This window comes from Nomascus leucogenys, unplaced genomic scaffold (assembly GCF_006542625.1).
Source record: "Nomascus leucogenys isolate Asia unplaced genomic scaffold, Asia_NLE_v1 Super-Scaffold_258, whole genome shotgun sequence".
In the NCBI taxonomy this organism is placed as follows: Eukaryota; Metazoa; Chordata; class Mammalia; order Primates; family Hylobatidae; genus Nomascus; species Nomascus leucogenys.
The window spans coordinates 2223502-2239552 of NW_022095769.1; the positions used below are offsets into that span (position 1 = coordinate 2223502).

Here is a 16051-nt window from a genome sequence, read left to right on the forward strand (position 1 = left end):
GGCATGTGCCTCTACAGTCCCAGCTACTCAGGAGGCTGAGACAGGAGAATTGCTTGAACCCGGAGGGCGGAGGTTGCAGTGAGACGAGATCACACCACTGCACTCCAGCCTGGGCGACAGAATGAGACTCTGTCTCAAAATAATAATAAGTATAATGGTATCTTTGCTTGTCCGCTCTCTGTCAACAAATTCCTAATGATGACCAAAAACAAGGAGAGAAAAATAAGGGGTTTATCAGCCGTATTATCTCTGCATCACCACAGTGACTAGAGTTGACTCCCACTTCCTGAAGCTGGTGGGGCAGCAGAAATTTTTCCACTTGGAAGCTAGGTTTGGGCCCAGCACAGTGGCTCATGCCTATAATCCTGGTAATTTGAGAAGCCAAGGCAAGAGCATTGTTTGAATCCAGGAATTTGAGACCAGCCTGGGCAACATAGTGAGACCCGTGTCTAAGAAATAAAAATAAAAAATTACCTGGGCATGGTGGTGCCTGCCTGTGGTACCAGCTACTGGGGAGGCTAAGGTGGGAGAATCGCTTGAGCCTGCGAGATCGACGCTGCAGTGAGTTGTGATCATGCCATCGCACTCAGCCTGGGTGACAAGAGTGAGACCCTGACTCAAAAAAAAAAAAAAAGCCTGGGCGTGGTGGCTCATGCCTGTAATCCCAGCACTTTGGGAGGCCGAGGTGGGTGGATCACCTGAGGTCAGGAGTTTGAGAGCAGCCTGGCCAACATGGTGAAACCCCCGTCTCTACTAAAAATACTAAAATCAGCTGGGTGTGGTGGCACGTGCCTGTAATCCCAGCTACTCAGGAGGCTGAGGCAGGAGAATCACTTGAACCTGGGAAGCAGAGGTTGCAGTGAGCCAAGATTGTGCCACTGCACTATAGCCTGGGCAACAGAGCAAGACTCCATCTCAAAAAAAAAAAAAAAAAAAAAAGGAAAGGTACTAGGTTTGAATTTGATCTCTGCTCCTTCTTTACAGCTTCTGGCCTCATAGCCACTTTGACCCCTTGATTCTGACATGTCCTCTGGCTCATGGGTATGTCAGAAATAATGGCACCCATTTTACAGATGCAAAACCAAAGGAATAAAGTGAAGTGGCCAACGGCACACCACAAAATACAAGATGGTAAGATGGTAGACACAAGACTGCTTTCTTCGTTGGTTCAATGAAGATGGTGATAATAGCAATAGAGCCTGTTTTACAAGACTGCAGGAGGCTCAGCTGCAACAGAGGGAATGCTGTTTAGAAGCTGTGAACTGCTAGTCATTGGTGGAGCAGAAGCCGCAGTGACACACATGCCTGGTGAGGGGCTGGGAGTAGCCTTCCTTCCAAAAGTGCTTGCCTCCAGTTCATAAACGGGCTGGGCTTAGGCACTGGACGCACAAGGATGAAAAAGACACGGTCCCTGCCTTGGAGGAATTGACACTGTGGGGGTAGGGCACAGACGAATACACAGGTAGCACAACACATCCAGGCAGTTTTTATAAGGTATACGGCCAGTGTTGTGGGAGTTCAGTCGGCCTCCTGGGTGTATTGGGTTTGTTTGTTTGTGTTTTGTTTTAACATCTCTGCCATCTTCGGCAGCTCCCGTAAGAGAAACATGGACAGTTTGGGACCTGCCACCCTTTAGCCAGCTTGGGTGCCACACCTGAGGGAGAGACTGATTGGGTGATGCCTCCCCTTTTTCCTTGAGTCTCTGGGTGACCCTGTGTGACTAGGGCTGGGCAGCAGTGCATGCAATTCCCAAAGGCCTCAGGAACAAGCCTGCTGGCTTTCCTGTGGGTCAGTCAGTCCAGGGAGGTCACAGCAGGTGGTCATACTTGTGGTCTTTGTTTTGTTGTTGTTGTTGTTTTTTTGTGTGTGTGTGTGTGTGTGTTTTTTTGTTTTTTTGGTTTTTTTGACATGGAGTTTCACTCTTGTTGCCCAGGCTGGAGGGCAATGGTGCGACCTGGGCTCACTGCAACGTCCGCCTCCCAGGTTCAAATGATTCTCCTTCTTCGGCCTCCCAAATAGCTGGGATTACAGGTGCCCACCACCATGCCCGGCTAATTTTTTTGTATTTTTAGTAGAGATGGGGTTTCACCATGTTGGCCAGGCTGGTCTCAAACTCCAGACCTCAGGTGATCCACCCGCCTCAGCCTCCCAAAGTGCTAGGATTACAGGCGTGAGCCACCGCACCCGGAGGTGTTTTCTTTTTTACACCTTGGATTTGAATAATGTGCTAAATGTTTTTATTTATTTATTTTTTCAAGTAAACATACCTTTTTTTTTTTTGAGACAGAGTCTTGCTCTGTTGCTCAGGCTGGAATACAGTGGTGTGATCTTGGCTCACTGCAACCTCCGCCTCCCAGGTTCAAGCAGTTCTCCTGCCTCAGCCTCCTGAGCATCTGGGATTACAGGCACCTGCCACCATGCCTGGCTAATTCTTTTTCTTTTTTTTTTTTTTTTTTTTTGGAGACAGTCTCACTCTGTTGCCCAGGCTGGAGTGCTGTGGTGCGATCTCAGCTCACTGCAACCTCTGCCTCCAGGGTTCAAGCGATTCTCTTGCCTCAGCCTCCCAAGTAGCTGGGATTACAGGTGCGGGCCACCACATCTGGCTAATTTCTGTGTTTTAGTAGAGCGAGGTTTCACCATGTTGGCCAGGCTGGTCACTAACTCCTGACCTCAGGTGATCCACCCGCCTCGTCCTCCCAAAGTGCTGGGATTACAGGCATGAGCCACCGTGCCCGGCCAAATAAATGTGCCTTTATTTATAATTGCAAATAGGTCAAAGATTCAGCATGTCGTATAAAATTCAAATGGTACAAAAAAGAACACAGTGAAAAGTAAATCTTCCTCTCTCCTCTGCTCTCAGCTTCCCAATTCTCCTCCTCAGAGGTAAACACTCTATTAGTTTCTTCTCTATCCTTCCAGAAATCAAATATTCTCTTTTAGGAATTTTTTAAAAAGCATTGTTTATCAAGATGTGGTCTACAGACCCCCTGAGTCAGAATCGCCACATCACAAACATTCAAGTTGGAGAACACCGCTTTGAAGAATTTGACAGTTATCATTCTGTGATGGGAAGGATATCTCCAGATGGCCTTATTTCCTCTCATGATCTCGGCTCACCGCAACTTCTGCCTCCCAGGTTCCAGCGATTCTCCTGCCTCACCCTCCAGAGTAGCTGGGATTACAGGCGCGTGCCACCATGCCCGGCGAATTTTTGTATTTTTAGTAGAGACGAGGTTTCACCACATTGGTCAGGCTGGTCTTGAAGTCTTGATCTCGTGATCCGCCCACCTCAGCCTCTCAAAGTGCGGGGATTACAGATTTGAGCCACCACGCCTGGCCCCAGATAACCTTATTTCTAAGAGAGGAGACTAAGGTTGAACCTGGTCGAATTCATGCCAGGTCTAGAACTAGTTTCCAACACTTTCTGCCACACTAGTGTTTTGTAGACCTTGTGTGTGTGTGTGTGTGTGCGCGCACGTCCTTAGGAGCAAATCCTTTCTCCAAATAAAATAATACCTAGAAACACACACACACAAACACGCACGCAAAATAAAAGCAGAACTCCTCGTGTTGAAGTGGGGGTGCGGTGAGCAGGGACCTCACTGAGACTTCCTTGCCTTATTGTAGGCCCTGTGGCACCTCCTTGGGACCCAAGAGTGGAAAGACCACAGTCTCATCTTAGGTGACATCCTAGAGGTGACAGGAATTTGGTATTCAGATGGTCAAATCCAAGGTGGGAGAAGAGGAATTGGAAATCCCACCTCAACTCCATTGCTGGGAACCGTGGATGTCCCCATTGTCCCCAGTGCCTGCTCCTCTCAGTCAGCCCCCCTCTGCATTCCTCAAGCTCATGCTAAGCTGATGAATGGAGAAAGCTGTTTGGAACCCAAGTGTCCCCAAGAAAAGAGGTGGCCTCAGCCAGGTGCAGTGGGTCACACCTGTGATCCCAGCACTTTGGGAGGCCAAGGTGGGCAGATCACTTGAGGTCAGGAGTTCAAGATTGGCCTGGCTAACATGGTGAAACCCCGTCTCCACTAAAAAAAAAAAAAAAAATTAGCATGGTGGCACAGGCCTGTAATGCCAGCTACTCGGGAGGCTTAGGCAGGAGAATCGCTTGAACCTGGGAGATGTAGGTTGCAGAGAGCCGAGATTGTGCTAGTGCACTCCAGCCTGGGTGACAGAGCATGACTCTGTCTCAAAAAAAAAAAAAGAAGTGGCCTTGTTTGAGCATTCACATTCCCGACCACTTTAAGTGTATTTATCAAGATTTCTAATGTGCCCAGCACTATAAACTCCAAGAAATCTAAAACTAGTCCTCACTCGCCAGTTACTCTCAGTTTAGCTGGAGAGAGAAGATATAAAAAGAAGTGATAGGGCTGGGCGCAGTGGCTTACGCCTGTAATCCCAGCACTTTGAGAGGCCAAGGCAGGAGGATCTCTTTTTTGTTGTTGTTGTTGTTGTTGTTTGTTTGTTTTTTTTTTTTTTTTTTTTTTTTTTGAGACGGAGTCTCGCTCTGTCGCCCAGGCTGGAGTGCAGTGGTGCAATCTCGGCTCACTGCAAGCTCCGCCTCCCGGGTTCCCGCCATTATCCTGCCTCAGCCTCTCCGAGTAGCTGGGACTACAGGCGCCCGCCACCACGCCCGGCTAATTTTTTTGTATTTTTAGTAGAGACGGGGTTTCACCGTGGTCTCAATCTCCTGACCTCGTGATCCACCCGCCTCGGCCTCCCAAAGTGCTGGGATTACAAGCGTGAGCCACCGCGCCCGGCCCAGGAGGATCTCTTGAGCCCAGAAGTTTGAGACCAGCCCTGGCAACCTAGTGAGATCCCATATCTGAAAAAAGTAAAAGAATTAGCCTGGCTTGGTAGTGCATGCCCATGGTTCCAGCTACTTGGAAGGCTGAGATGGGAAGACTGCTGGAGCCCAGGCGGTCAAGGCTGCAGTGAGCTGAGATGGTGCCATTGCACTCCAGCCTGGGCAATAAGAGCAAAACTCCATCTCAAAAATAAATAAATAAATAAAAAGGAAGTGAATTGATAGCGACATTAAGCAGGGGTGTGCTGACTGCCAAGTGAGGGGCACAGGCAAGTGGACAGACGGGCAGGCAGGTGTCTCCAGGGATGTGAAGAAGTGGGAGATCAGTTTAGGGGGAAAGGCCAGAGCTGGGCAGACAGAAATTGCAAGCAACACTGCCTTCCGGGGAAGCCTGGCCACTTTGAGATGCAGTCAGAGCTGGAGAAGCAGCAAATTGGGCCCTGAAGCCCTGAACTTTTTTTTTTTTTTTTTAAGACAGGATCCTACTCTGCTGTGTAGTGACAGGATCACAGCTCACTGCAACCTCAAATGGCTGGACTCAAGTGATCTTTCTACCTTAGCCTCCCGAGTAGCTGGGATTACAGGTGCATGCCACCATGCCTGACTAATTTTTGTATTTTTTTTTTAGAAATGGGGTATTGCTGTATTGCCCAGGCTGGTTTTGAATTCTTGGGCTCAAGTAATTCACCTACCTTGGCCTCCCAAAGTGCTAGGATTACAGGCATGAGCCACCACGCCCGGTCAGGCCCTGAACTCTAATCCTAGCTTAACTGGCTTGAGGGACTTGTGTTGGAGTTGAGAAACTTTTTTTTTTTTTTTTTTTGAGACTGAGTTTCGCTCTTGTTCCCCAGGCTGGAGTGCAATGGCGCGATCTCGGCTCACTATAACCTCCACCTCCCTGGCTCAAGCGAGTCTCCTGCCTCAGCCTCCTGAGTAGCTGGGATTACAAGCGTGCCACCACATCCGGCTAATTTTTGTATTTTTGATAGAGACGGGCTTTCACCACGCTAGCCAGGCTGGTCACGAACTCCTGACTTCAGGTGATCCAGCCACCTCGGCCTCCCAAAGTCTCCTGGGATTACAGGCGTGAGCCACCGCGGTGAGCCACCGCGTCCGGCCAAAGTTAAGGAAGATTTTAACAGCGGACTTCCATCCTTCAAACCCGCTTCACCATAAATCACAACTCTATCCTTTGAGTGGCTCCACCTGGCTCACGCCACTGCAGCGGCACGCTGGCCTCCTAATGGCTGAACACACCAAGATCACTCTCACCTGAGTACTTGCTGGTCTCTGCTGGAAGGCTCTTCCCCCAGGCACCAGTATGGCTGGAGCCCTCATTTCTTTCCTTCACTGGGCTCAACACCTGATCAGGGAGGCATCCTCCAACTGCCCTTTGTTAAACAGCACCCTTCCCGCTCTCAACACGCCTTCCCTTCATGTTCTTCATAGCATCTATCATCATATGGCATTCTATATATTTACCTGTTGGCTGCCGCTCCCATTAAGTGTGAGTTCCATGCTCGCAACACTGTTCGTGCCCCTGGTGCCTAGAACAGCACCAGACACATAGTAGGTATTACAACATAAGCATTCATTGAATAAGTCAGTACATGAGTAACTCCCTCTCCATTTTTCTTTTCTCACCCCCGTGATTGCCTGGAGAGAGTGACTCCCTCTCAGTGATTCTCACAGAATCCTCTCTAGGATGGAGGCGGGTGTTCACCTTGGCCTGGAACTTTGATCTCATGGACAGCAGAGGTCCTGGTGCAACTTTACCATGCCACAAGCAGTTGTAGCAGTGCAATTGTAAATCTCACCAGAAGGTGACAGTTGCCAAGGTGACAGCTTCTCACGGTACGTGATAAGGAACTGGGTGGAGAGGAGACCTAGCCTTGGAGAGGGAGCACCATAGGAGTTGGTGGGAGCAGGTGCTCCCTGCCTGGTGCCTGGTCACTGCAGACGCTGAGTCAGGGACCAAGGGGAGAAGGGAGGCAGTCATCGTCAAGACAGGAGCGTCAGTGAAACTGCTGGCCTGGTGTCCTCCCCTGGGCCTGGACTCCATGTCCTTTACCTGTCCTTGGTACCCCAGATGAGTCAGCAAGATCCAGCCTCTGAGGTTCATTGCAGCACTTCCCCTGGAGGCAGATTAGAGGATGTTGCATGACATTAAGTAATACATCTGGAGCAGGCGCGGTGGCTCACGCCTATAATCCCAGCACTTTGGGAGGTTGAGGCAGGCGGATCACCTGAGGTCAGGAGTTTGAGACCAGCTTGGCCAACATGCTGAAACTCTGTCTCTACTAAAAATACAAAAATTAGGCCGGGCGCGGTGGCTCACGCTTGTAATCCCAGCACTTTGGGAGGCCGAGGCGGGCGGATCACGAGGTCAGGAGATCGAGACCGCGGTGAAACTTCGTCTCTACTAAAAAATACAAAAAAATTAGCCGGGCGTGGTGGCGGGCGCCTGTAGTCCCAGCTACTCGGAGAGGCTGAGGCAGGAGAATGGTGTGAACCCGGGAGGCGGAGCTTGCAGTGAGCCGAGATTGCGCCACTGCACTCGAGCCTGGGCGACAGAGCGAGACTCCGTCTCAAGGAAAAAAAAAAAAAAAAAAAAACAAAAATTAGCCAGGGGTGGTGGTGCACGCCTGTAATCCCAGCTACTCAGGAGGCTGAGGCAGGAGAATCTCTTGAACCTGGGAGGCGAAGTTTGCAGTGAGCCGAGATTGTGCCACAACACTCCAACCTGGGCGACAGAAGGTTCTGACTCAAAAAAAAAAATAAATAAATAAATAAATAAATAAACAAACAAACATCTGGTAGGGAAGGAGGCTGGGAAAGCCAGCTTGCAGCCTGGGGATAAGGGTCATCTGGACTGAACTTGTCTATGTATGGAACCCTACAGTCCAGGAAACAGGTGGGGCTGGGAACTCAGGGAGAGGTGGGGCTTCCCTAGCCTCAGCTGAAAATCAGCATTTTAGCTACAAGCAGGTGAAAAAAGACAGTTTCAAAGCAGCAAATCCTCACAGAAAATGAATGTAGGCGTGCCTTGCTTTAAGCCATTCCTTATAGAAAAACTGAATCTCTTACAAGAATAAACAATAAAGGGGGTAATTCTTCATTTGAAAGAGGGATGCTCCTTGGAGACACAGGTGAGTTTCCCTTGTGAACTGGAAATCATTGCCTTTATAAATATTCAGTTTCCTCATAACTTGAAATGTTACACTTTCTGATTTATAAAACTACCTTCAAATACAGGAATATTTTCGCACATATAAAATCTCATCAGATTTTTTTTTTTTTTTTTTGAGTCTCACTCTGTCAATCAGGCTGAGTGCCTGAGTGCACTGTGTCATGCAGTGGCACAATCTTGGCTCACTGCAACCTCCACCTCCCCAGGTTCAAGCAATTCTCCTGCCTCAGCCTCCCAAGTAGCTGGGATTATAGGTGTGACCACCACACCCTGCTAATTTTTGTATTTTTAGTAGAGATGAGATTTTACCATGTTGGTCAGGCTGGTCTGGAACTCCTGACCTCAAGTGATCCACCCGCCTCAGCCTCCCAAAGTGCTGGGATTACAGGCGTGAGTCACTGAACCCGGCTGAAAATCTCATCAGATTATCAGAGGAACAGAGGAACCTATGAGGTATCTATCATTATACCCCCTCCCCCGCTTTTGGGGGGGAGGGGGTATAATGATAGATACCTCGTAGGGTCTTGCTCTGTTGCCCAGGCTGGAGCTTTTTGTTTATTTTAGAGACAGGGTCTTGCTCTGTTGCCCGGGCCGGAGTGCAGTGGTGCAACCTTGACTTGTTGCAGCCTAGACCTCAAGAGATCCTCCTGCCTCAGCCTCCTGGGACTACAGGTGTGCACTACCACAACTGGCTAATTTTTTAAATTTTTGGTAGAGATAGTGTCTCGCCATGTTGCCCAGGCTGGTCTCAAACTCCTGGGCTCAAGCAATTCTCCTTCCTGGGCCTCCCAAAGTGCTGGGATGACAGGCGTGAGCCACCACACCTGACCAATCATCTCCATTTTGCGAGCGAGGAAACAGGCTTAGAGCGGCTAAGTCACATAGTTCAGGCAGGCCTTCAAGCTTGAAGCTCTTCCCAGCACATCACACCTGTCCCCCTGTGATTCCGACACAGCTCTTGGGAGGCTGGTACAGAGCAACAGACTATGATCCCATGTGAGAGATGAGAAAACTGAGCCCCAGGGAGGAGAAGGGCTCCAAATAGATTCCCTGACTGAGTCTAGGCTCTAGAGTCAGACACACCCAGGTTCAAGTCCTAGGTCTACCACTCACCAATTCTCCTTGGCAGGTACTTGACCTCTTGGTGCCTCGGTTTCTACATCTATAAAATGGGGATGATAATAACTAGGTCATGGGAGCTGGGAGGGTGAACTGAAGTGACGTATGTTATTGTTGAGAGTGCTGCCTGACACACAGCTGCTATTTGTATGCCTGTCATTCTTGTTATTTTCAGAGTATTTCACACTTCTATGAAATATCCACAGAGGCGTGTAATGGAGAGTCTCCTCGGGGGGCAGGCAAGATGTCAGCCCTCCCTCATCCTAGCCCTTCCCTCTCCTCACCACCCTCAACCCTTCTTGAAGGTCACACTAGACTGGTTCTCTCCCAGCCCTCAAGAAACTCCCTGCCACTGCCTGGCCCCACCTTGAAGCTGCCCGGTGGCCCTGGCAGATGAATGGCATCTCCTGGGGCCGCACCCGGCATGTGGTCATCCTGCCTCTGCCTGCGGCAGGGCCTGGAGCCCGGACGTGCCTGGCAGGCTGCCAGGGCTTCTTTGGTAGGACGCCCCGCCACTCCCTCTGGGCCCCTCTATTCTGGGAGCTGTAATTTAGACAGCCTTCCCCGCCCCAATTGCTATCTGTGGCAGCAGTCCCTGTTCTCGAGGGCCCTGCCCACCCCTCCTCGCCTGCCTTTTCATAAACAGCTCCCGGGCTGCCCTCTTATCTTGGGCACTGTGGCTCTGGGGAGGAGGCCCTGCCACCCTGAAGATACAAAGAATCCCTCCATCCCAGGGAGAAGCTGACCCAATGCAGACAGAGGTGGAATAAAGCCCTCACCCACCAAAGCCCAATATAGCAGCCCTCAGAACCTGACCCTGAAGTCTGCTGGATGGGGTGGGGTGCAGAGAAGAGGATAGGCTGTCATTATTCCCCCAACACCCTGGGGACTGGGTCAGCCGGGGCTGTGGTCTCCCTAAAGGCCCCTGCCTCAGCCATGCATGTTCAGCCACAGGCCACAAAATGTGTGTGTGTGTCTGTGTGTTGAGGGTATCAATAATAGCAACAAAAGTGATGTTTCTAAAGTGCAAATGTGCCTGGGGAGGCTGAGGGGAGAGCATCTCTTGGGACCAGGAGTTCAACACCAGCCTGGGCAACATAGCAAGACTCCATCTCTACAAAAAAATAAATAAATAAAAATTAGCTGGGTTTCATGGTGTTAGCCAGGACGGTCTTGATCTCCTGACCTCGTGATCCTTGCTGAGGCAGGAGAATGGCGTGAACCCAGGAGGCGGAGCTTGCAGTGAGCCGAGATCACGCCACTGCACTCCAGCCTGGGAGACAGAGCGAGACTCCGTCTCAAAAAAAAAAAAAAAAAAATTAGCTGGGTATGGTGACCATTAGACTTGGGAGGCTGAGGTGAGAGGACTGCTTGAGCCAGGGAGGTCAAGGCTGCAGTGAGCTGAGATCGTGCCACTGCACTCCAGCTTGGGCAACAGAGCCAGACCCTGTCTCAAAAATAAAATAAAACATAGGCCAGGTGTGGTGGCTCACACCTGTAATCCTAGCACTTTGGGAGGCCGAGGTGGGTGGATCACTTGAGGTCAGGAGTTCAAGAGCAGCCTGGGCAACATAGTGAAACCCTGTCTCTACTAAAAATACAAACAAATTAGCCCGGCATGGTGGCGGACACCTGTAATCTCAGCTACTTGAGAGGCCGAGGCAAGAGGATCACTTGAACCCAGGAGCCGGAGGCTGCAGTGAGCTGAGATCCTGCTACTACTGCACTCCAGCTTGGGCGACAGATGGAGACTCTGACTTAAAAAAATAAAAATAAAAATAAAATAAAATGCAAATGAGATTGTGTCATTCCCTGACTCCAAACCTTCAGTGTTTCCCCACAGCCCTTACGGATGAAGCTCAAAAGATCCTTCAAGCTCTGCCTTTTCTACCACTTCTCTCACCTCAGTTCCTTGGCACGAGCTTCCCCGGCCCCTGCCTGGACATTGTTCTCCTCTTCACCTAACTCCTGTTCATCCTGCAGGTCTCAGCTTATAAGTCATTGCTCATGGAACCCTCCTGTGACATCACAGATACTCCCTCCCTGGTCCTCCCTTTGGACTGGGATGGGTGTCCCTCCTGAGTTCACCAGAAGCACCACGCCCTTGCCTGTGCACTGGTCTACTTGCTGCCAGCTGTAAGTGCTCCCAGTTTCCTCTTATTGTTATTTTTCAGTCCCTAGCCCGGTCCTGGCACACAGTAGGTTTTCCAAATATATTTGTTGGAAGAATGTGCAAATGAATCCATGAATGACTCCTCTGGCCCTCCAGGATGTGTGGGTGTCTTGGGGGGTATTTGACTACTTTGTGCCTTCCATTTTCTTTTTTGTTGTTGTTTTTTGAGGCAGAGTCTCCCTCTGTCACTCAGGCTGGAGTACAGTGATGCAATCTCGGCTCACTGCAACCTCTACCTCCTGGGTTCAAGTGATTCTCCTGACTCAGCCTCCTGAGTAGCTAGGACTACAGACATGTGCCACCACGCCTGGCTAATTTTTGTATTTTTAGTAGAGATGGAGTCTCGCCATGTTGGCCAGGCTGGTCTTGACCTCAAGTGATCTGCCCGCCTTGGCCTCCCAAAGTGCTGGGCTTACAGGCGTGAGCTACAGAACCCGGCCATGCCTTCCATTTTCTTTCTTTTTTTTTTTTTTTTTTTGAGATGGAGTCTTGCTTTGTCACCCAGGTTGGAGTGCAGTGGCGTGATCTTGGCTCACTGCAACCTCCATCTCCTGGGTTCATGCAATTCTCCTGCCTCAGCCTCCCGAATAGCTGGGATTACAGGCATGCACCACCACGCCTGGCTAATTTTTGTATTTTTAGTAGAGACAGGGTTTCACCATATTGGTCAGGCTGGTCTTGAACTCCTGACCTCAAGTGATCCACCACCTCAGCCTCCCAAAGTGCTGGGATTACAGGCGTGAGCCACCACGCCCGGCCATGTCTTCCATTTTCTTTTTTTTTTTTTTTTTTTTTTTTTTTTTAGATTTTATTTTTTATTTTTTTTTTTTTATTATACTTTAGGGTTTTAGGGTACATGTGCACAATGTGCAGGTTTGTTACATATGTATCCATGTGCCATGTTGATTTCCTGCACCCATTAACTCATCATTTAGCATTAGGTGTATCTCCTAATGCTGTCCTCCCCCTCCCCCACCCCACAACAGTCCCTGGAGTGTGATGTTCCCCTTCCTGTGTCCATGAGTTCTCATTGTTCAATTCCCACCTATGAGAGAGAACATGCGGTGTTTGGTTTTTTGTCCTTGCGATAGTTTACTGAGAATGATGTTTTCCAGTTTCATCCATGTCCCTACAAAGGACACGAACTCATCATTTTTTATGGCTGCATAGTATTCCATGGTGTATATGTGCCACATTTTCTTAATCCAGTCTATCGTTGTTGGACATTTGGGTTGGTTCCAACTCTTTGCTATTGTGAATAGTGCCGCAATAAACATACGTGTGCATGTGTCTTTATAGCAGCATGATTTATAGTCCTTTGGGTATATACCCAGTAATGGGATGGCTGGGTCAAATGGTATTTCTAGTTTGAGATCCCTGAGGAATCGCCACACTGACTTCCACAATGGTTGAACTAGTTTACAGTCCCACCAACAGTGTAAAAGTGTTCCTATTTCTCCACATCCTCTCCAGCATCTGTTGTTTCCTGATTTTTTAATGATGGCCATTCTAACTGGTGTGACATGGTATCTCACTGTGGTTTTGATTTGCATTTCTCTGATGGCCAGTGATGATGAGCATTTCTTCATGTGTTTTCTGGCTGCATAAATGTCTTCTTTTGAGAAGTGTCTGTTCATGTCCTCTGCCCACTTTTTGATGGGGTTGTTTGTTTTTTTCTTGTAAATTTGTTTGAGTTCATTGTAGATTCTAGATATTAGCCCTTTGTCAGATGAGTAGGTTGCAAAAATTTTCTCCCATTCTGTAGGTTGCCTGTTCATTCTGATGATAGTTTCTTTTGCTGTGCAGAAGAAATAAAACACTTTACAGACAAGCAAACGCTGAGTGATTTTGTCACCACCAGGCCTGCCCTAAAAGAGCTCCTGAAGGAAGCACTAAACATGGAAAGGAACAACCGGTACCAGCCACTGCAAAAACATGCCAAATTGTAAAGACCATCGAGACTAGGAAGAAACTATAGCAACTAACGAGCAAAATAACCAACTAACATCATAATGACAGGATCAGATTCACACATAACAATATTAACGTTTAATGTAAATGGGCTAAATGCTCCAATCAAAAGACACAGACTGGCAAACTGGATAAGGAGTCAGGACCCATCAGTGTGCTGTATTCAGGAAACCCATCTCACATACAGAGACACACATAGACTCAAAATAAAGGGATGGAGGAAGATCTATCAAGCAACTGGAAAACAAAAAAAGGCAGGGGTTGCAATCCTAGTCTCTGATAAAATAGACTTTAAACCAACAAAGATCAAAAGAGACAAAGAAGGCCATTACATAATGGTAAAGGGATCAATTCAACAAGAAGAGCTAACTATCCTAAATATATATGCACCCAACACAGGAGCACCCAGATTCATAAAGCAAGTCCTGAGTGACCTACAAAGGGACTTAAACTCCCACACAATAATAATGGGAGATTTTAACACCCCACTGTCAGCATTAGACAGATCAACGAGACAGAAAGTTAACAAGGATATCCAGGAATTGAACTCAGCTCTACATAAAGTGGACCTAATAGACATCTACAGAACTCTCCACCCCAAGTCAACAGAATATACATTTTTTTCAGCACCACACCACACCTATTCCAAAATTGACCACATAGTTGGAAGTAAAGCTCTCCTCAGCAAATGTAAAAGAACAGAAATTATAACAAACTGTCTCTCAGACCACAGTGCAATCAAACTAGAACTCAGGATTAAGAAACTCACTCAAAACCGCTCTACTACATGGAAACTGAACAACCTGCTCCTGAATGACTATTGGGTACATAATGAAATGAAGGCAGAAATAAAGATGTTCTTTGAAACCAATGAGAACAAAGACACAACATACCAGAATCTCTGGGACACATTCAAAGCAGTGTGTAGAGGGAAATTTATAGCACTAAATGCCCACAAGAGAAAGCAGGAAAGATCCAAAATTGACTCCCTAACATCACAATTAAAAGAACTAGAAAAGCAAGAGCAAACACATTCAAAAGCTAGCAGAAGGCTAGAAATAACTAAAATCAGAGCAGAACTGAAGGAAATAGAGACACAAAAAACCCTTCAAAAAATTAATGAATCCAGGAGCTGGTTTTTTGAAAAGATCAACAAAATTGATGGACCGCTAGCAAGACTAATAAAGAAGAAAAGAGAGAAGAATCAAATAGATGCAATAAAAAACGAAAAAGGGGATATCACCACCGATCCCACAGAAATACAATCTACCATCAGAGAATACTACAAACACCTCTATGCAAATAAACTAGAAAATCTAGAAGAAATGGATAAATTCCTCGACAAATACACCCTTCCAAGACTAAACCAGGAAGAAGTTGAATCTCTGAATAGACCAATAACAGGTTCTGAAATTGTGGCAATAATCAATAGCTTACCAACCAAAAAGAGTCCAGGACCTGATGGATTCACAGCTGAATTCTACCAGAGGTACAAGGAGGAACTGGTACCATTCCTTCTGAAACTATTCCAATCGATAGAAAAAGAGGGAATCCTCCCTAACACATTTTATGAAGCCAGCATCGTCCTGATACCAAAACCTGGCAGAGACATAACCAAAAAAGAGAATTTCAGACCAATATCCTTGATGAACATTGATGCAAAAATCCTCATGTCTTCCATTTTCTAGGAAAGCCCAGATGTCCCTTCATCCTCTAAGTATAACTTCAGGCTTGCTGCACTATCTGTCCATCTTGATCTGGTCAATGTGGTTGCTATAGCCATGGGTCTGCTGGCGGGGAGCCCCAGCAGGCTCTGAGGATGTGCTCTAGGACAAAGCAGGCATCCTTGGGTTGAGGGGGAGAAGATCATAGGAGGAGGGAGTCCTCAGGCCGTGGGTCACTTACCAGCAACAAGTCTGTTACCAGGAGGAAAGACAAGCCAAATGGACAGGTCAGGTCCTTATTTTGGCATTTTCTGCTGTGCTACGGAGACACACTTTGTATTTTGCTTGCTCCAAAGAGGGAAACCAGAAATAACAACCTAACAACTACAGCTACTAAGCTGGAGTTAGATTGTTTACCAGTTATCCCAATAACTATTGGAAGACCTCTGAAATGTCGGTATTCCTGCAAGCAAATTGCAATTCCTGTGGTGTCAGCTACTCAGGAGGCTGAGGCAGGAGAATCACTTGAACCTGGGAGGCAGAGGTTGCAGTGAGCCAAAATTACACCACTGCACTCCAGCCTGGGCAACTGAGTAAGATTCCATCTCAAAAAATAAAAATAAAAATAAATAAAACATTAGCTCAGCATGGTGCGTGTGCCTGCAGTCCCAGATACTTGGGGAGCTGAGGCAGGAGAGGATGGCTTAAGCCTGGGAGGTGGAGGGTGCAGTGAGCCAAGATTCAGCCACTGCACTTCAGCCTGGGTGGCAAAGTAAGACCCTGTCTCAAAAATAAATAAATAAATAAAGCCTCCCTCATGTCTACCCCATTTGCCTGCTTTAATTTTCTCCAAAGCACTTACTGCTCTCTAATACACTGGGCTTTTTGTGTTTTTTGTTTGTTTGTTTGTTTTTTCTGAGATAGAGTCTTGCTCTGTCGCCCAGGCTGAAGTGAAGTGGCACGATCACGGCTCACTGCAACCTCCACCTCCCGGGTTGAAGCAATTCTCCTGTCTCAGCCTCCCGAGTAGCTGGGATTACAGATGCCTGCCACAACGCCCAGCTAACTTTTGTATGCGAATTTTCGTATTTTTAGTAGAGATGGGATTTCACCACGTTGGC

General features: G+C 47.9%; 1 long non-coding RNA gene across 2 annotated transcripts; it reads right to left on the minus strand.

The window, feature by feature from the left end:
• Positions 1 to 212: 212 nt before the first annotated feature.
• LOC115833580 lies at positions 213 to 11090 on the minus strand. 2 transcript variants are annotated; one of them, XR_004028964.1, is made up of 3 exons: positions 11026 to 11090; positions 6537 to 6948; positions 213 to 449 (listed from the first exon to the last, which is right to left on the minus strand). It is a non-coding gene; the product is annotated as an uncharacterized LOC115833580 (long non-coding RNA). The 2 variants fall into 2 exon arrangements; XR_004028963.1 differs by lacking the exon at positions 213 to 449 and having other exon boundaries at positions 6396 to 6948.
• Positions 11091 to 16051: the final 4961 nt, after the last annotated feature.